Below are 22,156 nucleotides of genomic sequence, written 5' to 3' on the forward strand. Positions count from 1 at the left end.
GCCCACACGGCTTGATCGGGTTTTTATTTATTTATATATGTATAATACTATTTAGACGAAAGTATTTTGGTAAATACAAAAGAGATGCCACTGCTTGGCACTATAGTGTTGGTAGCTCACTGGTGGGGCGCTTCAACAGTCGCCTTGAGGTTGTGCGTTTGATCCCGTTGAGTAGCATATTTTTAAACCTTTTTAGGCTTATTCTATTCTAATTCCAAAAACAAAGTAGCCACAAAGATTTGAACTCTTGACGCCTTGCTCAAAAGATCTAAACTTATCCAACTGAGCAAACATCATTCTATTGTCAATATGACATTTATCTATTAACTTCAATGCTTTACTTAACCAGTACTCCCTCCTATTAAAAAAGGGGAAAAGGGTCAAAAATGCTCATCTACTTTGGGAAAAGGACTAAAAATATCCTCTATTACAAATTTGGGTTAAAAATACTCTTCCTGTCATTAAAGTTTTCAAATATACCCCTATCTTAACGGAAATCCCCAAAAATAACCCAATTTCATTTTTAAACCCGCTCAATTCAAAACAATTAAGAGGTGACAGACCTGTGGGGGTAGGGGAGAGTAATAGTACCTCACCAGTCAACTTGAAGTGTTCTCTTTTCCCTTAATTTCCTCTTCTTCATAAACTCTAATCCTCTGTTTCAGATTGGCTTTCGACTAAGAAAACTATATTCACTCTCAAGCTATTTTCGACTGATTCCTACTGGAACCATTTTCTCCTTGCTCCTTGAATTGAAGAGGGAAAGACGAAAAGATTAATTTATAATGATAATGAGTTGGTGTAGTTGATCTTGCATCAATAAAAAGAAAAGATTAACGTCAAACTTACAAATAATCCTAAAGTATCTAACTGAACTACATGTAAATTGCTAGTCAAAAGTATTAGTGGTGTTAGTTTGAGGATTTTATTGAGCCAAAACAAAAAGGCCGATGGTATTTTTAGACTAAAAGGTGGAATTAGGTGTTATCTTGAGTTAAAAACAAAGCTTGAGGTATTTTTAGACCAAAAGGTGGAAGAAGGGTATTTGTAAGCCATATTCCATACGTTAGGATATTTTTAGCCCTTTTCCGTATAATCTATATATACGAAGTTTAACTTATATACTTAACACCGGTAAAAAACATCTGCACAATCAAATCAACTAAAAAATAATTATTATTTTTTTATTTTTTATCGCCCTCTCCCTTTTTGCTCCCTTGATGACTCGAACTCACAACCTTCGAGTATGAGGTGGGGAGTGTTTGCCATATGAGGGACCGTCTTGTCAGCTAAAAGATAATAACAAGTAAAAAAGTAGGATTAAAACCTGGAAACAACTTACAATATGTGTGTAGGTTGCATAAACATCAAAACAAGAGTAATAGCCTGTTTGACCTAGTTTTTTTTTTTTTTTCTCAAAAGTCCTTATTTTTTCAATAAGTGCTTATTTGAAAAAAAAAAAGTGAGGTGTTTGGCCAAGCTTTTGGGAGAAAATAAGTACTTCTAGGGAGTAGCATAAGCAGTTTTTCAAAAGCTAAAATAACAACTTTTGCCAAAAGCCCTTTTTTGAAAAGTACTTTTGAGAAAAATACAAACAGAAGCACTTTTTAAAAGCTTGGTCAAACACTAATTGCTGCTCAAAAGTATTGTTTTAATTAATTGGCCAAACACAAATTACTTTTCGCCAAAAGTATTTTTTTGAAAAGTATTTTTTAAAATAAGCTGATTTTAGAAGCCTGGCCAAACAGGATATATGTATTTTTAAATTAAAATTTGGAAAAAAGTTGAACGCTCTCCAAATTTAACTTGATAATACTAATGTCATTTGAGAGTTGTAATATTAGGCATATTTCCCTTGGCCCTTATTACTTCTAAAAGTTTACAATTTAACTAAGTTTCCATGTTCGAGCTTTCCTAATTTGCTGCTTCTCTGTTTCACTGGAAAGCCTTTGCACTTTGCTCACTCCTCACCAGAGTTTCCACCATTCAAAATGGAGTACAAAGCACACTGTAAAACACACAGACACACACTACATGTCTATAACAATAACATACCCAGTGTAATCTCACAAGTGGGGTCTGGAGAGGGTACGCAAACCTTATCTCTACCTTTATGGGATAGAGATGTTGTTTCTAATAGACCCTCGGCTCAAAAGAAATATAACCGATGCAGAAACATACGAAAGAAAAAGGCACAACAAAATAGCAAATTTACAAAACAAATGTAGTACTCCCTCCGTCTCAATTTATATGATATAGTTTGACTTGGAACGGAGTTTAAGAAAGTAAGGAAGACTTTTGATACTTATGGTCTAAAACAAGTCATAGGTATTTGTGTAGCTGTAAATCATTTCATTAAGGGTAAAAGGGAAAGTTTCAAGTTAAATTATTTCTAAATATAAGAATATATCATTCTTTTTTAGATAGACTAAAAAGAAATGTATATCACATAAATTGAGACAGAGGGAGTAATAGATATCAATACACATTAGCGAAAAAAGCTACACAACTACCCTAAAGCATACGACTACAAGTACGATAACACTTTATTACCTACTAACCATCTACCTTAATCCCTGACCTCCACACCTTCCTATCTAAGGTCATGTCCTCAGTTACATAGACGCACACTATGAGAGGAAAATATAGAAGGGATTTTGGCATAGGGGGAGAATTTGAGAAAATTTATAGTTCTATTTTGTGATTCGGTCCACTCGATTCCATTTAATCTTCAAGAATTCAATGTGTAGCTGTCAATCTTGTACAAAATTCAACTGATTCAGTTTGTGTAGAGGATTTTGTTCGGATATTCTTGCATGCAAACTCAGAGAGATTAATATAGTAACTAGTTTAGCTCCATCGTCGCTTTGTAGGTCTTCAAATGCAACCACATTTTACCAGGTCATGTTCAAGGCCTCCCCTCTTTCTATTCTCTTATTACTTTTGATATTCAACACCTGAATAATAGGGTGCTTTGCTTGTATATTCTCTTACTTTGAATGTAAAGCAATTCTTGAATCTAATATTCTGACAAGAGAATAAGATTGTGAAATTATTTCTATATTTCAATTATTAAGATAGCACAGTGGACAATTTGTTTTGAAATATTATAAATATATTACAACAACAACAACATATGTAGTGTAATCTCATAAGTGGAGCTATGGAAGGTAAAGTGTATGCAGACCTTACCTCTACTTTAATAGGTAGAGAGAATGTTTTCGATAGACCCTCGGCTCAATTAAAGAAGAAATACGACAATACAAAACATAAGCAGCAACAATGTCAGGATAGTACGAAAACTAAAGTAGAAGCGACAACAAGTAGTAATAGCAAACAACGAGTCCTCCGTAAGATAATTATCCAAAAATAACAAAATTAATGTTGCAAACAAATCCAAATACAAGGAAGTTAAGCTTAATATTGCACACCACAGGGAAGTCAGTGTTAAAAGCCAAACATTTCTTTCATTTACTGGTATTAGTATTTTCCCTAATTTATAATATACCAACTGCTAAAAGAGGGGAAGAACGTGGGTAAAAAAGAGGATGAGAAGTACAGAAAAGTCAGCAAGTGTATGATATTTGATTATTTTCATCGCTTTCAAAGAATTAAGAGGTGACTGGGCCCAAGTGTAGTAGAGCCATGCAATTGTTTTCTAGATGAACCAAGTGAGATATTATAGATTTTTCAGTCAACTTGAAGTCTATTCCTTTCCCTTTTCCATTCACACTCTTGTAATCCTCTGTTTTAGATCTTGTATTCACCCTGAAGCAATTGTTGAATCTAATATTCTGACAGGAGAAGAAGATTGTGACATTATTTCTACTCCCTCCGTCTCATTTTATACGAAGGAGTTTGACTTGACATGGAGTTTAATAAACATGGAAAAACTTTTAGAACTTGTGGTCTAAAACAAGTTTTGGATGTTTGTGTGGTTGTAAATCATTTTATTAGGGGTAAAAGGAGAATTTTTAAGTTAAATCATTTCTAAATATAGAAATATGTCATTCTTTTTTAAACTGACTAAAAAGGAAAGATGTCATATAAAATGGGACGGATAGAGGATATTTCAGTTAGTAAGGTAGCACAAAGGACAATTTGTTCTGAAATTATTCACCCTCTAGCTTATTGTGTTGCATTAAGTTTATTGGTGTATGCAATCTTTCTTTCTTCTTTGCTGTAAAATTAGTTAGAACTTAGGATTTTTTTTTTTTCCTGTTATTTGTTCTTAAATTAAAAGAATCATCATTACCGCTTTCATGGGAGAAATCCACTCTTCTCTGCTTAATCATGAGTCGAGCATGGAACTAATTTGAAACTTGGCAAATTTTGTGGATTAAAGGACTGTGTCTTAAATTTTAAGAACAATCTTTTTATGTGTAAAACAGTTCAGAGATCAATATTTTTCTCTACAGACGATTAAAGAAACTCAAACATAAAAAATGGACCATAACAAATGTTACAAACAAATGAAAATACAAGGAAGTTAAGCTTAATCTTACACACCATGTGGGAGGTCAGTGGTAAAAACTAAACAATTCTCTCATTTTTTCCTTTGGTTACTAGTATTAGTATGTGTATGAGAGTCATTTTGGACTGGCCCAATACTTTATCATTTACCAACTGCTAAAAGAGAAGAGAAGAAATCAAAATACAAGGAAGTGGAACTTAATATTGCACACCATAAGGGAGGTCACTGTTAAAAGCCAAACATTTCTTTCATCTTTTTATTGATTACTGGTAATAGTATGTGTAAGCTCTAAGTAATATTGTTATTTACCTCTGCTAAAAGAGAAGGGCAAAAATGGAGGGAAACACAGAAATGTTGGCAAGTCTGTGATATTTTCCCTTATCATTTCATGGGTGGATGGATGACTTTCAAATAATTAAGAGGTGACTGGCCCATGTTGGGGGGTGGGTGAGTGAGTAATAATATTTCGGAGCTGTGCAATATTTAGCCGGATGAACCAAGTGGGCTGCTATAGTTTTCAGTCAACTTAAAATCCAAACCTTTCCCTTATCCTATTTTTCATACTATCTAATCCTCTGTTTCAGATTGCCTTTCAACAAAGAAAACTACAATCACTCACAAACTATTTTCTACTTATTCCTAAATCCTACTGGAACCATATTCTCCTTGTTCCTTTTCTGAGCTTTCAATTTCATCCTACCTTTGCTTTCTTGTAACTACGAAATCTAGTCAAATTAAGTAGATATGGATATCTTATCTAATGCTGTGGGAAAAGTCGCAGGATTTTTGTTCCAGCCAGTTATGCAAGAAATTGGGTATTTGTCTTACCACGACGACAATATCACATCTCTGAAAACTGAATCTCAGAGGCTGAAGAATATTGTAAGTGGGTTGAAGCGAAGAGAAGAGGCTGAACGGAGAAACTTACATGCCATTTCACCCCACGTCAGAGATTGGTTAGATAGGGCTGATGCGAGAATTGTAGATAGATAGGGCTGATGCGAGAATTGTAGATGCGGAGAGTATACTTGCTGAGGTTGAACGGGATTGTTTCTATGGTTTGTGTCCAAACTTGAAGTCACGTTACTTGCGGAGCAAGTGATCTAAGGAAATTTCACTGGATGTGATTAAACTTCAAACTGAAAGCAAAGATTATGATAAATTCTCCTATCCTTAACCATCTGCAGTTGAAATTGAAGCTATACCTAGTGACAGTGGTGAGGAGTTTGACTCCAGAAAATTGAAAGAGGAAGAGGTCATTGCAGCTTTGAGAGATGAGGGGGTCACTATTATTGGGATATGTGGTATGGGTGGTGTCGGTAAGACGACATTGGCTGAGAAAATCGGATAAAGGGCGGAAAAAAAAGGCTGTTTAACAAGGTTGTCATGGGTAATTGTCAGTCAACAACTAGACTTTAAAAAAAATCAGGGTGAGATCGCAAGAGAAGTCAGGCTGACATTAGAAGGGGACAATCTATTGAGTCGTGGAGATCGGCTGCGTTCAAGGTTAACGGGTGAGGAGAGTGTCCTCGTAATATTTGATGATGTTTGGGAGACACTTGATCTAAAGAAACTTGGGATTCCCAGTGGTAGCAACCACAACCATCGGTGCAAAGTAATATTGACAACGCGCCTCCGAGATGTTTGTGAAGCTATGGACGATCAGAAGATCATGGAAGTTGGAAACTTATCTGAAGAAGAGGCATGGATCCTTTTTAGGCAGATAGCTGGTAATTCTGTTGATGCTCCTTCTCTTAATCGTACAGCAAAATACGTTGCCATTGAATGCAAGGGGCTGCCACTTGCAATTATTACAATTGCAGGAGCACTAAAGCATAAAAGCAAGTCTCATGGGAGGATGCCCTTGTACAATTACAGAGATCAACACCAAAAATATCCCAGGAGTGATTAAAATGTGTATCAATCTCTCAGCTAAGCTATGATTACTTGGAAAGTGATGAAATCAGGTACCTCTTTTTGCTTTGTTCCTTGTTCGAGGAAGATAGTGATATCTGGCATGAACAATTACTTAGATATGGAATTGTGCTTAGCATCTTTTTAGAAATTGAAAATTTAGAAGAAGCAAGAAAGAGGGTGTCTCATCTGTTAGAAACATTGAGAGATCGTTTCTTGTTATTCCAAGGTTCAGACGAAGATCATGTCAAAATCCATGATGTGGTCCGTGATGTGGCTATACATATTGCGTCTGAGGGAAAGCATGTCTTTATGGTAAGTCATGATGTGAACTCGGAAGCTTTCCCAAGAAGAACTTCTTATGAGCCATACAACCACATGTCCATTGTTGTAGAAAAATTTGATGAGATTCCTAAACCAATACTTTGCCCAGGACTTGAGTTTCTAATATTAAAACCCTCTCAAAAGCCATTCAAATTGCTGGATGATTTCTCTGTTGGAATGAGTAAACTCAATGTCTTAAGCATGAGGGGACATTGGATATCCATTCCATCTTTTCCAGCATCACTTCGATCATTATCAAATTTGAGGACGCTATTTCTGAATGAGTTAAAGTTGAATGACATATCCTTTATTGGCGAACTTGTCAATTTGAAAATTCTCAACATGAGAGATTCTAAGTTAAAGGAACTGCCGGTGGAGATAGGAAAATTGACCAATCTAATTATGTGGAGTGAGTATGAAGTACTTGAAAGGATTTCACTAGGACTCTTATCAAGACTAGTTCGATTGGAGGAACTATATATGATGAAAGTGAAACATTGTAGTTACTCTTCCTTGAGGGAGCTGGAATCCTTATCAAGATTAACCGCACTGGCATTAATCTTATGTTCCAAAGATGTGATTTACAATAACTTGGGCCTTTCCTCCAAGTTGACACGGTATGCTCTAAAAGTGGGGGAACGAGGTGATATATACGTCAAGAGTTCACTCATGGATAATTACAACAGGATTATCATTCTTAACATCACTAAGACCACCCCATTGGGTGATTGGGTCTGCTGCCTGTTGAGGAAGAGCGAACTTGTATGTTCAATCGGAAATGGCTCCAAGAATGTGCTGACCGAGTTGCTGCACGATAGATTTCATAACGTGAAAGATCTCTGTCTGGCTGATTGTGATTCATTGACACATTTATTGAATATCCACTGTCAGAATAATATTCCGTTTCCCAAACTCGAAAGGCTGATGGTAATCGATTGTCCTCATCTACAAAGGAAAAGTGGTAGTAGCATTAATAAGTATTACACCTCAAGTAATTGTCATTGTTGATGAGAAGATGAAGTAAGGCTATAGAAATGAGAAAAAGGATGGGAGTTAGATTTTGAACTTGGCAGTGAGCTGTTGAGGGTTTTCTACAACAGCTCGGAGAGAGGGAGAAGAGTATATGATTGGGAAGAACGAAGAAGAAGATCTGGCGAAGGTATCGAAATTCGAGAAAATTTGGGGTAGGAATAAGTCGGATTTTGTTTATTTTTTAATTATTTTTTAAAGTTTGGAACAAATGATTAAAAAATATAAAACAAATAAAAAAAAAAAAAAAAAAACCTCAATAATGGCTCAACAACACCCAGCTTTGACATGGTTTGGGCAATAAGGGTTGAATAAAATTCATTCGAAAGTTGTTTTGGGTTACTTAAACGCACTAACGTTACAGTGCTAAAGTAAGTTTTGGGGACAAATTTGGGAGGAATTTTATATATTTCCTTATTTTCATGGTAAACTATTACTGTAATGTTACTTGCTCCTCTCTCTCTCTCTCTCTTTGTTCTCTATGTGTATTGATTTTTGTGTTTTGATTATCATTATTAAAATATTTTTTAACTCGTAATTTGAAATTCATTTATAGTATAAATAGAGTACTTCGTAGGAATTTTCTATTGACATATATCTCTATTTTTAATAATTATTTATTTTATTAAGTGCATAGGATATTTATTCTAGAGTTCTCACTCTCTTCTATTCTCAATTGTACGAATAAATTATTGAAATTTGATTGTTATTAATAAAATTATTTATACTAGCAATATTTTTTATTCTACTCACTCTTTTATTATTTTAATTACTATAAATTTTAAAAAAAGAACAAATATCATGATATTAAAAAAAAGTAAAAATAGACAAAGTTTGACAATACAGGATAAACTAGATATTAAAAAAATTCTAGTGAGATAGGAGAGGGAGAATGTTTGTTGGTCAAAATTGGAGGGTGAATTTAATTTTTTAAGCAAAGCTTGAAGGGGAAAACTTTTCACTCATTTTTTTTTAAAATGCGCAGTTAGAGAGAGCTCCTCTCTTTCTCTTAATTTTCCACAATCCATTTTAGTCTTGCAACAACGTGATGGTCTTCAAAAAAGCAAATACTGTTATCAGTTGTAGAAAAACAAAAGATAATTAAAAACATTTAAATGAAACAAATATATAAATATATATATATATATATATAGCATAGAAGTTGTCCAATTCAAGAAAATCCTCAACTACAGTTTGTTAATATTTGGGAATTTTCTAAAATTCAACTACTTGTGTATTGCAATTCATTCTTCTTCCTTTTTTAGTTGTCTTTCGTTTTTTTAAAACATGGATAGTCAAAATTTAAACATTGTGATTTAAAAAAAAAAAAAAAGCCTAATGTGGAATTTATAAAATGGCAAAGCACATACATGCCAATAGCGTGCAGTGGCAGAGCCAGAAATTTGGCGAAGGGTGTGCAAATCGCCAAATTTGATTCTCACTTGTGTTAAAAGTGTGCAAAATTAAATATATACATATAATAGTTAACATTTAACCTATATATACCGCATAACTTTTCGCCGAATGATGTGCAACTGACCACCCTTCGCCTAAGGTGGCTCCGCCCATGGTAGTGTGTCATATAATTGCCAAAAATTTGGCATTCCAATCATTTGTATTTTCGAGCAATTCACACATAATCATTAACTTCAACATTTGCAGGTTTCTTGTCCCAGCCTGGAACAACTACATATCCATAGGGCTTACAGCATAACTGCTTTATGCTCTCACCATCATCCAACTGGCTACTTCCGCCCATGGGCGGATTTAGTCATGGCCCAGGGTGTTCACCCGAACACCCTGAGCAAAAAATTACAGTGTATATTTAAGGTAAATTTTTTGTGTTCATGTACATATATTAACTTTTGAACATCCTGAATAAATGCAAAAGGCTAGGTCAAGTGGTCCAGTTATTTTTCCGAACACTCTGAGTGAAAATCCTGAATCCGCCACCGCTTCCGCCAACTTGAAAATTTAACAGTATCATACTGTCCCAAATTGAGAAACTTGATGTCTCCATCAGTGGCCAGAGGTGTTCTGAATCTGCGAATTCTAAAGATAGAAGCCTGCCAATCAATGGAAGAAGTGATCACAGAAGAAGGAGAAGAAATGACTGAAGCTTTTCAGGCTACGAAAGCTAGGACATTTCTTTCTGACCAAGCATGCTCTGGAATTTCCATTTCTCAGAGAAGTGGAGATTAAAAGCTGCCCAAAATGAAGAAGTTTGCCCTGCGATTTGTGAATACACCGCATATATATGGAATGGATGACTGTAGAAGAGTTGATTAGAGATGCTGAGGTGAAAAATGATCTCAATAAGGCGAGACAACAGAGGTTCAATTCTAAGAAGGTTCTGCCTTGTGCCATTGTATAACTAACCATATTCTGTCTCAAGCATTAATACACCCCTGTTCTTTCCTTTTTAACTATTAAATAGTACTCCCTACGTCTCAATGTGACATCATTTGACTTGACAAAGGGTTTAAGAAAGAAGGAAAGACATTTGAAATGTGTAGTCCAAAACAAGTCTTATATAAATATATGGTTGTAAATAATCTCATAAAGTTAAATTTTCTCTAAATATAGAAATGTGATATTCTTTTTGGGACAGACCAAAAAGGAAATTGTGTCACGTAAATTGGGACAGAGGGAGTAAGTAATATTCATATAGTTGTTTCTATTTGTCACTTGAAGCAACTTTCTTTTACTTGCCCAAATATTTTCAATTAGAAATCTAAGGCATCAACATGTCCTCGTGATTGATGATGTTAGGTGTATTTATACATCTAACCGCCGTGTTTTATCCATGTTTCTACCTTTTTTTAGAGTAAAATGCATTAAATACAACTAACTAATATTGATTTTTCAATATCGAGCTAAAATGTGTGTTATTGTTGAATTTAGGTATTTTACGTGAGAACTACGCCGTCACGAAAATGAAGAGATTTGGAGCAAAATTGAATAAAAGTAGGAAAAGAAAAGAGAAAAGGAGAGGAGACAAGAAAGGGACATCATGATTGAGCCAATGATTGGTTCAATTAAACGAAAGCAAAACAAACTATTGCAAAATAAGAAAATAAAGGAAGAACTACATGCGTGGAATGGATTGAAGAATGGAGTGTTTTTTGTCCCCGTGGAAAGCATTATATGTTGAAAACTTGAAATTGAAAGAATGAATTGGATGTTGGAAATGAAAGAAAGACAATTCGTACCTGGGTGAGCAGCTCGCCGAGCGAATCGGAAGCAAGATTGTTGCTCGCTCTCAGCTTCGCGACGCGAGAAGCTTATTTACGGACAAAAACTATTGGGAAATCTACGTGGCATAACTAATACTCTTACATATTCATATTTAGTAGCTATAGTTTAGATAAATTACATTTTATAGCTAAGAGTAATATGTTAAATACAATTAATAGCTACATATATATTTAAAATAAAATATTTCATTATTGTTATTTATAAAAAAAAAATTGACTACTTCTGCTCTTAGTCAGATCGCCGCCGGAGCTCCGGCCACCCTCCTCTCTCTCTCTATCTTCTACTTTCTCTCTATAACGGTTTGTTCTCTGTGGTTGGAGGGTTGAATAGTGTCAATAGATTAACGATTTTCTGGTACTGTAATTTTTATAATAATAATCGAGACGGAAGAGAGTCAGAGTGGATCTGAGCCACCACCGATGGTTCCAAGATTCAGACGGAAGAGAGTCAGAGTGGACCATTCTATGTTTCCAAGATTCAACAGAAAGTAAGGAAAAAACATACATTTTAGTGAGAACAGTAGAATACCACTCTAGACTAGTTTGGATCTGAGCCACCCCCGTCTCTCTAATCTCCGGCGACCGAAAAATACACTGTATTTTTCAGATCTGATCGGAAAATACAATGTATTTTATTTCTTTTTGGGGTGTATTTTATTACCTGTATTCAGTATTTGAGTTTATTCAAAGGAGATCTTTTTGTATGCAAATGAATACAGTGAATTTGAAGTGTATTTTATTTCTTACATCTCAAATTTGATTGTATTTTATTTCTTTTTGGGGTGTATTTTATTTCCTGTAAAAAGTGTCTGAGTGTATTTGTTAATTTTTAGTGCAAAATTCAGTGTTTTGGGGGTGTATTTTGAAGGATTTTTTTATTATTTTTGTATACATCCGATTTTAAATATAATAAAGTGAATACAGTGTAAAAGTAGCTATAAATGAATACAGTTGAGTTGAATATATTTGACTTGAATACAACTTAATTGAATACATCTGACTTGAATACAACGAAATCAGAACTTGAATACAGCGAAATCTGACTTAGCCGAATTTTGAATACAATTTGAATTTTGAATACGATCTACTGTAGCGCACTAATACAACCTACTGTAGCTACGAAATCTAATTAGTTAAAATATAGCTATGCCTAAAAAAAACCCTCAAAATGTAATCATTTATGTAAGTTGCCCAAAAATATTCCTAATTCTTTTTGGACTCAGTTGTTTCATTTGGATTTTTTCCTACACATAGAAATAGTTCATAAGACACAATTTTTACATAACTTTAGACAATTTATCACCACGAGTTCAGAACTTGTGACCTAGGAAGAGCTAGGAGCCGCCATGGAGGCGAGAGTTTATCGGTTTTACCTTCTATTCTCAATACCATTAGTTTTTATATTTTCCTTTGGATGATTTGTTGTATTTTCTCCATGTCTATGTGGAGCTAAATTTCTCGTTCTAGGATTGTGGTAAATCATGAATATTGACGTTTGAGGATTATTTCTTATCTTATTACGAGTTACTGATTTTTATTGTTTCTTTAATTCATGTGCATAATTGTTTGATTGTTTGGTCAACAGTCAAGTTATATCGACTATCAAATATGTATACTTGGGAAAGATGTTAGATTAGAGAAGGATTAAAGAGAGCATGATCTGATTATCCCTACAGTTGGGTTAGGATTTGTGGCTAGGATTTATGGTTAGGATAGGAATATACGTCGGCGTCTCGTTTAATTAAATACCGTAAACAAATTGCTTTCTTAACAGATCAATATCATAGGAATATAGGCGGCGAACTGTTTTGAATAGGCGAGTAGTGGTTTGGGAGACCACTACGAGAGTTAATAATCCAGCTAATTAGCAATCGTCGATAATTTGGATTAAAGGGAAATAGTTCGAGAACTCAATAGGATTGATGAACCAACCGCAACCCTGGAACATTCATCTCATTGATAGCATAAAAACCCGCACTCTCTTGGTTGAAGTTCATTAGTAGTTTACTTTATATTTTAATTAGTTTATAATCATAACATTCAGATTTCATCTCTTGTTTAGATAATTAGCATTAGTTTAATTTAGTTGGCAGTTAATCATAAGTCTCTGTGGGTTTGACATTCAATTTCTAATATCACTATATTACTTGTACGACCACGTACGTTTGCGTGTGCGTTTAGGAGCAACGATTGTTTCTCAAGTAATGTACTTGCTACTCATCTCTGTTCTTTCTCAATCTCTGCTCCCAGGAAACAAGAAACTATCTAGTGATGGCAGAAGCTAGTGTTGTCTATGAATCCAAAGCTAGGAAGGTAATAAGTGGTGTGTGCAAGTTAGCTCCAACATCACCTGATATCTCTGCGGATGGAGGTAACAAGTAGAGGTTATTCTACATTGTAACCTAGGGATTCACGTGAATCTAGTAGCATTTTCAAGAGACCTTGTATCTATATTCATAAATGTATATAGTTGACTGTAAACGCAATTATTATTGTAAATTAACTTGAGGCCACTGTAAAATTCTATAAACTTCAAATTCTAAATCCATCTCTGGTTCTAAATTCTTCTTTCAATATATCTAGCATCTAATATGTAGATCTATTTCTCATGCATATCATATTGCATTCTATGTTGTTTTGACAGGTTTTAAAGGGCATTTTTGGAGAAGTTTTTAGAAATACATTTTTTTGAGTAATTTGGATTTAGATGATTTGTTTCATTTGAAAAAGAAGTGTTTGGATGGGATGTTTACCAAAAAATGAAAAATTAGAACTAGAACAATCGAACCCACTGTTTCCAGGAAACAAACAGGTGCCTTTTTTAGAAAAAGAAAAAAAGACACTTTCTCGTAATTGACCAAATGCCGCAATTGTATTGTCTTTTCTATTATATTGAAAGGCTGGTTGGGGCTACTTTAGAAAGGCCGGTTGGGGCTACTTTCTTGTCGTCCGGTTTCAATTTAATTAAAATTGTGGATCCCATGTATATTAAATAATAATAAATATTAAAAAAAATTATGAGTTCTATATATATATATATATATATATATTTCAATTTAATAAAACAAAAAAATTGTGAAAAAATTGTGGGCCCCTTAATTCTAATATATATATATTCGTTCCAATTTAATTAAAAAAAATGTGGACCCCATATATATTAAACAACAACTAATGTTAAAAAATATAGTGCAAATTAATAATGTCCACAAAAAAATTGCAACCCATATTAAAAAATCAAACAATATTCATGTAATTTCCAAAGTATCCCATTAAGTCAATAATGATAGATTCATTGTCATGTGCGTATTCGTAGCATACACTAATATAATAAAGTTTTAAATACGGAGCAAAAACTACAATGTTATATTAATCGTGTTTTGAACATAGTATCCCATATTGACAAAATCAAGCAATATATTAAAAATATTGAATCCCATATTAAAAAAACAAACAATGTAAAAAAAAAATAAAGTGCCAAAAAACAATTGTGGGCCCCATAATTCAAATATATATATATCCGTTCCAATTTAATAAAAAAAAATTGTGGGGCCCATATTAGCAAACACTAATATAATAAAGTTTTAAATACGAAGCACAAACTACAATATTATATTAATCGTGTTTTGAACATACTATCCCATATTGACAAAATCAAGCAATATATATATATATATAAAAAAAAAGTGAATCCCATATTAAAAAAATACACAATGTCAAAAAAAAGTACAGACTTTGTATTCATAACAAACACTAATATAATAAAGTTTTAGATACGGAGCACAAATTACAATGTTATATCAATCGTGTTTTGAACATAGTGTATATATATATATATACATAAAAATAGTGCAAACTTATAATGTCTAAAAAGGTGGGCCCCATACTAAACAACATCAAGCAATATAAAATTAAAAAAAAAAAAAACTATATAAAGCATGGGTTTAGACTCATGCTTCGTGTCCGTTGTCCCTTAAAAAAAAAGGGTGGGCCCCATACTAAATAACACCGAGCAATAAAAAAAAGGGAAGAAAAAAAAGTGAAACTCACCATCTCCAAACTCATGGGAAAAAAAAGTGGACCCTATATTATCAAAATCAAGCGATATAAAAAATAAAAAAAATAAAAAAAGTGAACCCCATATTAAAAAAAATATAATGTTTAAAAAAAAAAAAGTGCTGGTTTTGTATTCGTAGCAAACACTAATATAATAAAGGTTTAGATACAGAGCACAAACTACAATGTTATATTAATCGTGTTTTGAATATAGTATATGTGTATATATATATATATATATATATATATATATATTATATGCATAAAAATAGTACAAACTAATAATGTCCAACAAAAAAAAAGTGCACCCCATAAAGGGTGGACCTCATACTAAACAACATCAAGCAATATAAAAAAATAAAAAAATAAATAAAAAAGTGGAACCCACCATCTCCAAACTCACTGTAAAAAAAAAGTGCACCCCATATTAACAAAATCAAGCAATATCAAAAAAAAAAAAAGTGAACCCCATATAAAAAAAATAATGTAAAAAAAAAAAGTGCAGACTTTGTATTCGTAGTAAACACTAATATACTAAAGTTTTAGTTACGGAGTACAAACTACAATGTTATATTAATCGTGTTTTGAACATAGTATATATATATGCATAAAAATAGTGCAAATTAATAATGTCTAAAATGAAAAGTGCAATCCATATTAAAAAATCAAACAATATTCATGTAATTTCCAAAGTATCCCATTAAGTCAATAATGATAGATTCATTGCCACATGCGTATCAATCCATTAGTGGGAGCAAATACAACAGTTTAATATTTAGATTAGATCTCAGACTAATATAAAAAAAAAATTGTATGGTTTGTTATTCCGCCATGTCATTTATTTATTCTGTTTACTAAAATAAATATACTTAAAATATTTATATTTTAAAATAAGATAGAATTTAATTACTTTTTCATTTTTATTGTTACTCTAATAAATGTGAAAAGAGATTCATGTCGTAAAAAAAAATATCAAATGGTGATCAAATAATGAATAAGGTAAATTAGTCAAATTATAATTCTAATCGACGTTTTCTTAAAAAACCATGCAAAAGACAACATGACAACTAAAATGAGCTAAACCGAGAATATTTACCAAAAATTTAAAAATAGTATTTCTTTGTTTAAATAGAAAATCAATTTCTACTTTGTTTCGTTTTAAACATGTAAAATTAATTTAATACTTTGAATTAGAATTATCCAAATCAAAATTTGATAAAAAAAATAATAAGTATTTTACATCTTTAAATTAATCGAATTAAAATTGAAAGTATCAACTGATGCTTAAATATTGCTATTGTTTTATCTGAAAGAGGGGAAAATAGTTTCCTTTTAAACAAGTCTTCTCTTTTAAAAAATATTAATAAATTTTTGCCGATTTTGTATTCGTAGCAAACACTAATATAATAAAGTTTTAGATACGAAGCACAAACTACAATGTTATATTAATCATGTTTTGAACATAGTATATATATATATATTATCACTATCTAAACACAACTACACATACAAAGATATATTATAATCTAAAATGTTGGGCCCGTACGCAACACGGGCATAGGCCGTCTAGTTGTTTTCATATAAGCCAGATATTTGATTGTTGCGGGGAGGGGACTGCATGGGACCAAAATTATTAGGGGAAAAAAACGAAAGAAAAGAAAGGCAACCAATAGATAAGGAAAATCGGAAACATGCTTATCCATAATTGTCGACAATTATAAAAGAAGCTTATACATTATCAGTGCGCAAAATTAGACTCTTTCCAAAATGAAAGCCACTAAAGACTAATGTCTCTTTCATAAAAGTAGAGTCTTTCTTTATAATTTTTCTTTGTTCTTTTTTTTTTTTTTGGTCAATGACTGCCCTGTACAGTGTGAAATATTGCTCTTTATATATCACTTCTTGCCTTATAAAGAACACCCCAATAAGACTAGCTAGATACTTCAATTTCTTTGCCAATGGCTTTTTCATGTAGCTTAGTGCCCAAAACCATGCTAATATTTCCCAGCTTCAAGCCAGGTCTACTGATCAAGACAATAATAGCCATGTGAGTAATTAACATCCTAGTTTTTTTTTCTTTCAAAAATGCATGCAAATATGCAAGATTATATTATCTTTTTAAAAGGAAAATTCGTGAGTATTCCTATACTGTACTAAATATCTGAATTCACCTCTGTTAGACTACCGGGGTCATTCATACTCTTGTTGTTGGAAACTTGTTTCATATTTGCCTTTAACCTTAATGGAGCTCGAATAATGAAGTATAATGAAGGATAACTCAAACCATCAGTCAAAAATAGAGAGGTAAATTTGGACTTTTCTCTTAATTTCTTTTTTTGAATAATCACGGTGTCCGGTCCAGCTTGCACGCACCTCGATTAATTTGACGGAGTACCTGTTACCTCCCACCAACACAGATACTGAGTAACTTTGTCAACCTAGCTAGTATTTTTGCTTCCGATGAAACTAGAATCTAAAACCCCATAGTTCTCAATCCATTTCATTGATAACTAGGTCATATCCTTGGATACCCTTTTCCCTGAAGGATTTGAACAAGTAGAATTCATGTTTGAAGCTCCATAATTTTAACGCAGGCAATTTGTTAACGATAAGGGTGCGAATAATCTCAAAGCACAACAAAAATATTTCGTATATACTAGAGGAGTAAATTTGGACAGTAACTCATTTACACTCATGTGATATATTTCTAATTGATAATATTTCTTCTTGAATTCGTTGGCTCTTTTGTGTTTAATTTGCAGGAGATGCATAAATACAACAAGGAGGCCACCACCAAGGCCACCCCTAAAAAATAAACCGCCACAGAACAATAATTACAAAGACAAGAAAGAGACTCCGATGACAGAGGAGAGGAGTAACACAAAGCTCCAAGAAGATAATTCAATGGTCAAAACAAATTAACTAGGAATCTTGTTTGTTAAAGATCATAATAAGTATACTTGGTCTAACGTTAGTCAAGTACAATATGCTTACTCTTTATTATCAGTGAAACTAGTAGCAAAAAAGCGGTGATGCATGCCCACCGCCCCCCCCCCCCCCTCCCCCATCCCCACCAAACCCCACCCAAACATATTAGAAGTAGTATGATATTTTATTTTGTCGCAGGTGCTTGTGAGGTAAAATTCACAAATAGTCACGTTTCAGTTGTTGTTGAAAAATAATCAAATTCACGGAGTTTTAAATTTCACAAATAAAACTTCAAGACATTGTCATGGAATTTCACGTGTGAAATTTGAAATTTCATGGCAATGGTTATTTTTCAAAAACAGAACTGAAAAGTGGCAAGTGAGGCGCTATTACTGTTGTGTGCTTAAATTGTCCTTTTGTTTCCTATTTTCCTTTGGTTATCCTATTAGGGGTTGTTTGGTTCGTATACAAGTTATGCGGAAATTGTAATATATGAATTGCAATGTAGGCCTCTACTTGTTGATGTGAAGCTGTTCTTGAATTTTCCTTATGCAGTACATAGTTAAAAACAGAAGTGAAAAACAGTACTTCTTTCTTAAGTAATATGATATGTGAGTTACCTATATATGATATATCCGCAGTTGATGTCTTAAGAACCTCATGACTCAAAAGAGAAAACAAGACCGGACTAAAAGAGATCTCACTTTCGACGATTGAACTTGACTTTGCCATCCAGATTGAAACTGGACTTAAACGTCTTTGCATCCTGCTTTGGGCCGGCTTTCACTTCACTTTCACTTTCCAGTTGATATCAGCCCAACTTTTGTTTGGGAGGAACCTTAATATCAAACATTAATGGGAGTTCAGAGAGAAAATTTGCCCTAAATTTTGGTCCAGTAGTAAGAGCATAGCACGTGATGTGTGATTTGGCATATGTTACAAGTTCGAATCCTATTATAAACAAATGCCTGGTATGTAAGTGAAGAAGGATAGAGAAAAATAGGTCTATTATTCTTTGAATTTCGAATTGTGTGCCGCTGCTCCTCGAGAATTTCTCGATTATCAAAAAGAAACTTATTTGCCATCACCATCTTTCTCAAAATATGAGTACTATCAGCCATTTTTTTGTGTCCTCATCCATCCATGTTTAATCGAAGCCTATACAAAGTCCTCTCCCTTTCACAAAATTGGAAAAGTACTATCTCATTTGTCTTGTTTTCCAATAAGCCAATCATTTCTCGAAAAAAGTAAGCCTTGACCAAAGTTATTTGGAGAAAAGATAAGAAAAGACAATAGGTGAAAATATCCATGAGAATAAGAAGACTAGCAAACTATGCCCGTGCCCAACATGATTAATTTGGTTACTCAATTTAGTTAGTCCTTATGGTTTGTATATTTTGCAAAGGATACTGCGATTTTTCTCCTTAATTTCTCAATTGTTGTTAATGGGATACTGCGATTTTTCTCCTTAATTTCTCCATATTTTTTTTGCTTTTCCTTTTATTTTTCTCCTTAATTTCTCAATTGTTGTTAAAAAAAATCTTATTTTGGTTATGTTCGCCTCTTTTTATATTTAGTAAGTTGACAATTTAAATATCCTACATGTCAAGTTTATAATCACAAGATTCAAAAGTCTATCTTTATTTCATAAACTCCGTGTCTGGTCAAACGTAGACACTTAAATTGAGACAGGGGGAGTATATGCAAAATGAAGGAAATGAAAGGACAATTGAGAAACGTGGGGACTTAAAAAGTAAACACACAAGAGGTAGTATTAATGTTAAACTTCTGAAATGTTCACATGTTAGTCCCGGCTTAGAGTACAATTTCAGTTGCTTTTTGTACAACTTATTGTTGTTGTATTCGTCCACCTTGGGCGTTTGTTGTTAAATAAAAAAAAATTGTCTTATTTTGGTTATGTCCGCCTCTTTTTATATTTCGTAAGTTGACAATTCAAATATCCTATATGTCAAGTTTATAATCACAAGATTCAAAGGATATTTTATTATATTATACACATTTTTAATTTAGAACCACAAGATTTGAAAGTCTATCTTTATTTCTTAAACTTCGTGTCTAGTCAAACGTAGACACTTAAATTGAGACAGAGGGAGTATATGCCAAATGAAGGAAATGAAAGGATAATTAAGACACTACAGACCCGTGGAGACTTAAAAAGTAAACACACAAGAGGTAGAATTAATGTTCAACTTCTGAAATGTACACATGTTAGTCCCTACTTATGGTACAATTTCAGTCACTTTTTGTACAACTTATTGTTGCTCTATTCGTCCACCTTTGGCGTTTATATATAATATATAAGAAAAATATAGAATAGAAAAATAGACATATATTTTTAGTAATGTGGCGAAGTAATATGGGACGAAGGGAGTACTTCATTTTTTAATTCTTAAATAACGTGAAAAGTCAAGTATAGTAATGTGACCAAGTAATATGGGACGAAAGGAGTACTTCATTTATTAATTTTTAAAGAACGTGAAAAGTCAAGTAATGTGGCCAAGTAATATGAGACGGAGGGAGTACTTCATTTATTAATTCTTAAAGAATGTGAAAAGTCAAAAGTGAACACGTAAAAGTGCACAGAGGAAATAAATTTGTGTCAGAGAATTAAAATTGAAGTGCATACATATATACATGAGAAGTGAATAAATATTTAGCAAGAACGTGAAAAGTCAAAAGTGAACAAGTAAAAGTGCACGGGCGAAATAAATATGTGTCGGAGAATTAAAATTGAAGTGCATACGTGTATACATGAGAAGAGAATAAATAGTCAGTACTATGACATATTTATTAATTCTTAAAGAACGTGAAAAGTCAAAAGTGAACAAGTAAAAGTGCATCGTCTATACATGAGAAGAATTAAAATTGAACTGCATACGTCTATACATGAGAAGAGAATAAACATTCAGCAAGAATGTGATAAGTCAAAAGTGAAGAAGTAAAAGTGCACGAAGGAAATAAATGTGTCGGAAAATTAAAATTGAAATGCATACATCTATACATAAGAAGAGAATAAATATTAAGTACTATGACATAAGTCCATGTGGGATAAAAAAGTAGTCGGTTAAAGTGTACAAGTTATATAGCTTTTGGTACAAGCATTCATTGCGTGTACAATTTATAAAGCTTTTGGCATAAGCAGTCAATGTTGTGTTGGTCCCTCTACCACACTTATATATAATAGAAAAGAAGAGAAAAACAGTGTTTTGGAACGTGAACTGAAGACTAGTGTCATCTGATTTTTGTAGTCTAACAGTTGCCTACAATTATTAACGCACTATTTGATTGCTCCATATATAACACCTCCTCTTGCCTAAGTCAAGGCCCATTCTAATAAAACTAGATAAAGTCAAGGCCCATTCTAATAAAACTAGATAATCGTTGCTCATGCTCTGCACGGGCCCAACATTTTCAATCCTTATATATTGCTTGTGTCAAGTGCCACTATTTTAAGTTTTGACTCATATTGTAAAAATAGTTTCGGCGTCACAATAGGATAGTAAACCCGGGCTGATCGTTATAAGTTTTGATGGATGAGCAAATATTTTTCCGGTCACACATGCTAGCGGATTGTCAAGACTTTAGTACTAATTATGTCTTAATTTTGAAACAAATGGCGCATAAGTTTTGGTGAATGCCCAGAGGTTTGAAGGGAAAAAGACTTGCCCCGCTTTATGCAAGTTTGGGCGGATCATAAAGACTTTCATACAAATTGTGTCATAACTTTATTATCAATTGGTCCACAAGATCTTGATGGATCATCAAAAGTTCTGATGGATTGGTGTCTTGCCACAAATCTTGATTGTGTCATAACTTGTACAAATTATTTGCAGATCCTTACCGATTGTCGAAACTTATACACAAATTTTAGCAATACATTTTGGCATAAAAAATTGTCAAAATCGGTTCATATCAACTCCTTAATTAAATACTCCCTTCATTCCATTTTACTTGGCCCTTATTAACTTAGCACTACTCTTAAAAAATTATTTATTAGGGTTACCAACTTCATTTTATTAGTTTAGATTAGAAGGATGAATCAAGTCAGTATTTACCAAAATAATTTCTTGGAACTCGAAGATGGTTCTGACACGAAAATATAGAGTTAGAGATACTAATTCATTGTTAGCTATTAGACAATGTAATTCTAAATGAA

The 22,156-nt window shown here is 33.0% G+C and overlaps 1 long non-coding RNA gene and 1 pseudogene across 1 annotated transcript; both read left to right on the forward strand.

Annotated features, from left to right (window-relative positions):
• The first annotated feature begins 4,930 nt into the window (after nt 1–4,930).
• On the forward strand, nt 4,931–10,960 carry LOC132607037 (probable disease resistance protein At1g61310; annotated as a pseudogene).
• Nucleotides 10,961–16,741: 5,781 nt separating this feature from the next.
• Nucleotides 16,742–18,502, forward strand: LOC132605383 (uncharacterized). Its single transcript, XR_009569166.1, has 2 exons — nt 16,742–17,098; nt 17,814–18,502. It is a non-coding gene; the product is annotated as an uncharacterized LOC132605383 (long non-coding RNA).
• Nucleotides 18,503–22,156: the final 3,654 nt, after the last annotated feature.

The sequence above is a fragment of the Lycium barbarum genome, chromosome 8, assembly GCF_019175385.1.
Source record: "Lycium barbarum isolate Lr01 chromosome 8, ASM1917538v2, whole genome shotgun sequence".
Lineage (NCBI taxonomy): Eukaryota > Viridiplantae > Streptophyta > Magnoliopsida > Solanales > Solanaceae > Lycium > Lycium barbarum.